We start from the raw sequence: 7500 nt of genomic DNA on the forward strand, positions 1-7500 counted from the left end.
CCTTAACCTAAGCTATATTGTACCTTAACCTAAGCGATATTGTACCTTAACCTAAGGTATATCGTACCTTAACCTAACCTACATTGCGCCTTCACCTAACCTACGTTGTACCTTAACCTAACCTACGTTGTACCTTAACCTAACCTACGTTGTACCTTAACCTAACCTACGTTGTACCTTAACCTAACCTACGTTGTACCTTAACCTAACCTACGTTGTACCTTAACCTAACCTACGTTGTACCTTAACCTAACCTACGTTGTACCTTAACCTAACCTACGTTGTACCTTAACCTAACCTACGTTGTGCCTTAACCTAACCTACGTTGTGCCTTAACCTAACCTACGTTGTGCCTTAACCTAACCTACGTTGTGCCTTAACCTAACCTACGTTGTGCCTTAACCTAACCTACGTTGTGCCTTAACCTAACCTACGTTGTGCCTTAACCTAACCTATGTTGTGCCTTAACCTAACCTATGTTGTGCCTTAACCTAACCTATGTTGTGCCTTAACCTAACCTATGTTGTGCCTTAACCTAACCTATGTTGTGCCTTAACCTAACCTATGTTGTGCCTTAACCTAACCTATGTTGTGCCTTAACCTAACCTATGTTGTGCCTTAACCTAACCTATGTTGTGCCTTAACCTAACCTATGTTGTGCCTTAACCTAACCTACGTTGTGCCTTAACCTAACCTACGTTGTGCCTTAACCTAACCTACGTTGTGCCTTAACCTAACCTACGTTGTGCCTTAACCTAACCTACGTTGTGCCTTAACCTAACCTACGTTGTGCCTTAACCTAACCTACGTTGTGCCTTAACCTAACCTACGTTGTGCCTTAACCTAACCTACGTTGTGCCTTAACCTAACCTACGTTGTGCCTTAACCTAACCTACGTTGTGCCTTAACCTAACCTACGTTGTGCCTTAACCTAACCTACGTTGTGCCTTAACCTAACCTACGTTGTGCCTTAACCTAACCTACGTTGTGCCTTAACCTAACCTATGTTGTGCCTTAACCTAACCTATGTTGTGCCTTAACCTAACCTATGTTGTGCCTTAACCTAACCTATGTTGTGCCTTAACCTAACCTATGTTGTGCCTTAACCTAACCTATGTTGTGCCTTAACCTAACCTATGTTGTGCCTTAACCTAACCTATGTTGTGCCTTAACCTAACCTATGTTGTGCCTTAACCTAACCTACGTTGTGCCTTAACCTAACCTACGTTGTGCCTTAACCTAACCCATATTGTACCTTAACCTAACCCATATTGTACCTTAACCTAACCCATATTGTACCTTAACCTAACCCATATTGTACCTTAACCTAACCCATATTGTACCTTAACGTAACCTAATTTGTGCCTTAACGTAACCTAATTTGTGCCTTAACGTAACCTAATTTGTGCCTTAACGTAACCTAATTTGTGCCTTAACGTAACCTAATTTGTGCCTTAACGTAACCTAATTTGTGCCTTAACGTAACCTAATTTGTGCCTTAACGTAACCTAATTTGTGCCTTAACGTAACCTAATTTGTGCCTTAACGTAACCTAATTTGTGCCTTAACGTAACCTAATTTGTGCCTTAACGTAACCTAATTTGTGCCTTAACGTAACCTAATTTGTGCCTTAACGTAACCTAATTTGTGCCTTAACGTAACCTAATTTGTGCCTTAACGTAACCTAATTTGTGCCTTAACGTAACCTAATTTGTGCCTTAACGTAACCTAATTTGTGCCTTAACGTAACCCATGTTGTGCCTTAACGTAACCCATGTTGTGCCTTAACGTAACCCAATTTGTGCCTTAACGTAACCCATGTTGTGCCTTAACCTAACCTATATTGTGCCTCAACCTAACCTATATTGCGCCTTAACCTGACGCACGTTGTCGCTGAACCTGCTCTGTAATTGTTATGCAACTCGTTAAATTAGTGTAGTGTTGCCTAACCGCAACCCTCGCAATATAGTTCGCTATTCGCACTGCCCGGTCCCCTGTGTATCGCGTCATGTTAAACACCTTGCAGGTGTTGCTGACTTTCCACATGCTCCTGCTATACACTGTAATGTGGATAGCAGCAGGACGTACATGCCCCCCCCCCTTCCCCCCTGCCTTCGCAAGCTGGTCGTTGAGAAGTTTGCATGTTCAATGCCCTTCGCATGCCGACGTACTCAGCCTACGTTGTGGTACGGCCTGTCACCTGTCCGCCGATGTACGCAAAACCCACAAACTGTACTGCACATTGGTCCGTATGTACTGAATGATACATCGTGGCACATGTGTGACCGTACGACGACTGCGCCTAGCAACGGCAGACCATACAGTCCAAATATTGTGCACGCAGCTACGTGTCGTCTCCCTATAAGAGCTGGATTGCAGTGTGGTACGCCATTCAGACGTGTGGGAGGAACGGACGCCCTGGATGGCGATCAGCATGAGCAGTCTGTTGATGTAGTGGAGCGTGTATTCGGACGTAGTCGTCTCTTCTCACACACCGTGATAGCATGTTGCACCGCGTTCCACATCTGCGACATCCTGCAGAGGCCGGCTGACAGTCGTTCGCGCAATGGACACCGCATACGTACGGGGGCTACCTTCCACGTGTTCTCGAGGCGTGCACATGTTGTTGCGTCTATGTGGGCAGACGTAGTGTGTTGTGACACCTGACACAGGCATGCAATACTCGTTGCAAATGGCGATGGACGTCTACGTTTGCTGGTGACGTTACGCAAATGAACAACAGGTAACCCGTTGTGGTGCGGTTGTTCTCGCTAGAGGTGAATCAGTGTTGGCGACGATCGGTCGAGCTATTAACCGGTTGTTTCAGGGATACCCACCATGCCCACGAACGTGAAAGGGGACCCACCATGCCCACGAACGCGAAAGGGGATCTGGGTGTGAGGCGATACGCGGCGGTGGCTGGGTGGGACCGTCCCCGGCCGGTGAGGGGGGGCCGCCCGGCGTGCTGGCAGCGCGGTGCGTGGGCGCACGCGCTACAGCCGGCTGGTGGGGGCGGCCAGTGGCAGGCGCGCCGGCCGACGGACGCGGCAGGCGGCGCAGCTGCGCGCCGGCGCCCCCTGCTCGCGGCGCCTTGCGGCCAAAGTAGGTCCTCGCGGGCCCGGTGCGAAGCGCGGTGGCCATCTGCAGTGTGCTGGTCCGATTGAGGACTGTGTGCGCTGAGGATGCGCCGCCGCCCGGCGCTCGGCGCCGCGACGCCGTCTGCTGCTCGGTCGCCCCAGCGGTTCTCGCAGGTGGTTTGTATCGCAGCTGTGCGGACGTGTTGGCGCGTGCGCTGTGCTGGGAGAGTTCGCTTCGGCACCCAAGTGGGGCTTTTGTCCTTCTGTGGCGCTGGCGTTGGAGCTGCCGGTCACCGTAGGTGGCGCGTGTTGTCTCCCGCCGGCAATGCCACGACAGCACGCTCCCGGGCCTCTGTCGGCAGCGGCAAGCTCAGTTGGGAGCACGGGTGGTCGCACCTAAAGCGTCTACTCGCCTAACTCCGGGCGATTGCGCCTCTCTCGAACCCGACCAAGTACTTAGGACGGCGCTGCGCGCCGCCGGGACCTGAGAGGGTTTCGAGGTGTGTTGTGCAGGGGAGCTCAGCCTCCTCCTGTTTGCAGAATAATTGAGCGGACGCTTGCGTGTTCGCGCGGGCCCCCGGGACACACTCCCGGGCGGCCGGCTGCTCAGCTCTAGTTGACGCAGCTCCCTGGTTGATCCTGCCAGTAGTCATATGCTTGTCTCAAAGATTAAGCCATGCATGTCTCAGTACAAGCCGCATTAAGGTGAAACCGCGAATGGCTCATTAAATCAGTTATGGTTCCTTAGATCGTACCCACGTTACTTGGATAACTGTGGTAATTCTAGAGCTAATACATGCAAACAGAGTCCCGACCAGAGATGGAAGGGACGCTTTTATTAGATCAAAACCAATCGGTCGGCTCGTCCGGTCCGTTTGCCTTGGTGACTCTGAATAACTTTGGGCTGATCGCACGGTCCTCGTACCGGCGACGCATCTTTCAAATGTCTGCCTTATCAACTGTCGATGGTAGGTTCTGCGCCTACCATGGTTGTAACGGGTAACGGGGAATCAGGGTTCGATTCCGGAGAGGGAGCCTGAGAAACGGCTACCACATCCAAGGAAGGCAGCAGGCGCGCAAATTACCCACTCCCGGCACGGGGAGGTAGTGACGAAAAATAACGATACGGGACTCATCCGAGGCCCCGTAATCGGAATGAGTACACTTTAAATCCTTTAACGAGTATCTATTGGAGGGCAAGTCTGGTGCCAGCAGCCGCGGTAATTCCAGCTCCAATAGCGTATATTAAAGTTGTTGCGGTTAAAAAGCTCGTAGTTGGATTTGTGTCCCACGCTGTTGGTTCACCGCCCGTCGGTGTTTAACTGGCATGTATCGTGGGACGTCCTGCCGGTGGGGCGAGCCGAAGGCGTGCGACCGCCTCGTGCGTGCTCGTGCGTCCCGAGGCGGACCCCGTTGAAATCCTACCAGGGTGCTCTTTATTGAGTGTCTCGGTGGGCCGGCACGTTTACTTTGAACAAATTAGAGTGCTTAAAGCAGGCAAGCCCGCCTGAATACTGTGTGCATGGAATAATGGAATAGGACCTCGGTTCTATTTTGTTGGTTTTCGGAACCCGAGGTAATGATTAATAGGGACAGGCGGGGGCATTCGTATTGCGACGTTAGAGGTGAAATTCTTGGATCGTCGCAAGACGAACAGAAGCGAAAGCATTTGCCAAGTATGTTTTCATTAATCAAGAACGAAAGTTAGAGGTTCGAAGGCGATCAGATACCGCCCTAGTTCTAACCATAAACGATGCCAGCCAGCGATCCGCCGCAGTTCCTCCGATGACTCGGCGGGCAGCCTCCGGGAAACCAAAGCTTTTGGGTTCCGGGGGAAGTATGGTTGCAAAGCTGAAACTTAAAGGAATTGACGGAAGGGCACCACCAGGAGTGGAGCCTGCGGCTTAATTTGACTCAACACGGGAAACCTCACCAGGCCCGGACACCGGAAGGATTGACAGATTGATAGCTCTTTCTTGATTCGGTGGGTGGTGGTGCATGGCCGTTCTTAGTTGGTGGAGCGATTTGTCTGGTTAATTCCGATAACGAACGAGACTCTAGCCTGCTAACTAGTCGCGTGACATCCTTCGTGCTGTCAGCGATTACTTTTCTTCTTAGAGGGACAGGCGGCTTCTAGCCGCACGAGATTGAGCAATAACAGGTCTGTGATGCCCTTAGATGTTCTGGGCCGCACGCGCGCTACACTGAAGGAATCAGCGTGTCTTCCTAGGCCGAAAGGTCGGGGTAACCCGCTGAACCTCCTTCGTGCTAGGGATTGGGGCTTGCAATTGTTCCCCATGAACGAGGAATTCCCAGTAAGCGCGAGTCATAAGCTCGCGTTGATTACGTCCCTGCCCTTTGTACACACCGCCCGTCGCTACTACCGATTGAATGATTTAGTGAGGTCTTCGGACTGGTACGCGGCATTGACTCTGTCGTTGCCGATGCTACCGGAAAGATGACCAAACTTGATCATTTAGAGGAAGTAAAAGTCGTAACAAGGTTTCCGTAGGTGAACCTGCGGAAGGATCATTACCGACTAGACTGCATGTCTTTCGATGTGCGTGTCGTGTCGCGCAACACGCAGCTACCTGTACGGCTCGCAGTAGCCGTGCGCCGCGTGCGGAACCACGCGTTCGTCTCAAAACTAACGGCAATGTTGTGTGGTACGAGCGCTGAAGCGCTGGAGCGGCTGGCCTGCGGCACCTGGCGCCTGGCGCCGGTTTTGAATGACTTTCGCCCGACTGCCTGTCCGCTCCGGTGTGGAGCCGTACGACGCCCATCGGCCGTGAGGCCGTTGGACACTGAACGCTGGAACAGGGCCGCCACACGCCTCAGTCCCGCCTATGCAACTGTCTCGAAAGAGATGGTGGAAACTATGAAAAGATCACCCAGGACGGTGGATCACTCGGCTCGTGGGTCGATGAAGAACGCAGCAAATTGCGCGTCGACATGTGAACTGCAGGACACATGAACATCGACGTTTCGAACGCACATTGCGGTCCATGGATTCCGTTCCCGGGCCACGTCTGGCTGAGGGTCGGCTACGTATACTGAAGCGCGCGGCGTTTGCCCCGCTTCGCAGACCTGGGAGTGTCGTGGCCGCCTGTGGGGCCGGCCGCGTCTCCTTAAACGTGCGATGCGCGCCCGTCGCCTGGCGGTTCGCATACCGGTACTTACTCGGTAGCGTGCACAGCCGGCTGGCGGTGTGGCGTGCGACACCTCGTACAACGACCTCAGAGCAGGCGAGACTACCCGCTGAATTTAAGCATATTACTAAGCGGAGGAAAAGAAACTAACAAGGATTCCCCCAGTAGCGGCGAGCGAACAGGGAAGAGTCCAGCACCGAACCCCGCAGGCTGCCGCCTGTCGTGGCATGTGGTGTTTGGGAGGGTCCACTACCCCGACGCCTCGCGCCGAGCCCAAGTCCAACTTGAATGAGGCCACGGCCCGTAGAGGGTGCCAGGCCCGTAGCGGCCGGTGCGAGCGTCGGCGGGACCTCTCCTTCGAGTCGGGTTGCTTGAGAGTGCAGCTCCAAGTGGGTGGTAAACTCCATCTGAGACTAAATATGACCACGAGACCGATAGCGAACAAGTACCGTGAGGGAAAGTTGAAAAGAACTTTGAAGAGAGAGTTCAAAAGTACGTGAAACCGTTCTGGGGTAAACGTGAGAAGTCCGAAAGGTCGAACGGGTGAGATTCACGCCCATCCGGCCACTGGCCTCCGCCCTCGGCAGATGGGGCCGGCCGCCCGCGCGGAGCAATTCGCGGCGGGGTCGTGTCCGGTTGCCTTTCCACTCGCCGCGGGGCGGGGCCGTTCCGGTGTGCGGTGGGCCGCACTTCTCCCCTAGTAGGACGTCGCGACCCGCTGGGTGCCGGCCTACGGCCCGGGTGCGCAGCCTGTCCTTCCGCGGGCCTCGGTTCGCGTCTGTTGGGCAGAGCCCCGGTGTCCTGGCTGGCTGCCCGGCGGTATATCTGGAGGAGTCGATTCGCCCCTTTGGGCGCTCGGGCTCCCGGCAAGCGCGCGCGGTTCTTCCCGGATGACGGACCTACCTGGCCCGGCCCCGGACCCGCGCCGCTGTTGGCTCGGGATGCTCTCGGGCGGAATAATCGCTCCCGTCAGCGGCGCTTCAGCTTTGGACAATTTCACGACCCGTCTTGAAACACGGACCAAGGAGTCTAACATGTGCGCGAGTCATTGGGCTGTACGAAACCTAAAGGCGTAATGAAAGTGAAGGTCTCGCCTTGCGCGGGCCGAGGGAGGATGGGGCTTCCCCGCCCTTCACGGGGCGGCGGCCTCCGCACTCCCGGGGCGTCTCGTCCTCATTGCGAGGTGAGGCGCACCTAGAGCGTACACGTTGGGACCCGAAAGATGGTGAACTATGCCTGGCCAGGACGAAGTCAGGGGAAACCCTGATGGAGGT

At 54.1% G+C, this 7500-nt stretch overlaps 3 non-coding genes across 3 annotated transcripts in view; all 3 read left to right on the forward strand.

Moving 5' to 3' along the window:
• The first annotated feature begins 3703 nt into the window (after positions 1 to 3703).
• LOC126445096 (small subunit ribosomal RNA) lies at positions 3704 to 5612 on the forward strand. The gene has a single exon (XR_007582917.1). It is a non-coding gene; the product is annotated as a small subunit ribosomal RNA (ribosomal RNA).
• A 353-nt stretch (positions 5613 to 5965) lies between these two features.
• On the forward strand, positions 5966 to 6120 carry LOC126445103 (5.8S ribosomal RNA). The gene has a single exon (XR_007582923.1). It is a non-coding gene; the product is annotated as a 5.8S ribosomal RNA (ribosomal RNA).
• A 188-nt stretch (positions 6121 to 6308) lies between these two features.
• Positions 6309 to 7500, forward strand: part of LOC126445101 (large subunit ribosomal RNA) — a 4223-nt gene continuing 3031 nt past the window's right edge. Inside the window, exon 1 of the ribosomal RNA XR_007582921.1 lies at positions 6309 to 7500. This exon is cut by the window's right edge and continues 3031 nt beyond it. This is a non-coding gene — a ribosomal RNA (large subunit ribosomal RNA).

This window comes from Schistocerca serialis, unplaced genomic scaffold, assembly GCF_023864345.2.
Source record: "Schistocerca serialis cubense isolate TAMUIC-IGC-003099 unplaced genomic scaffold, iqSchSeri2.2 HiC_scaffold_324, whole genome shotgun sequence".
Classification (NCBI taxonomy): domain Eukaryota; kingdom Metazoa; phylum Arthropoda; class Insecta; order Orthoptera; family Acrididae; genus Schistocerca; species Schistocerca serialis.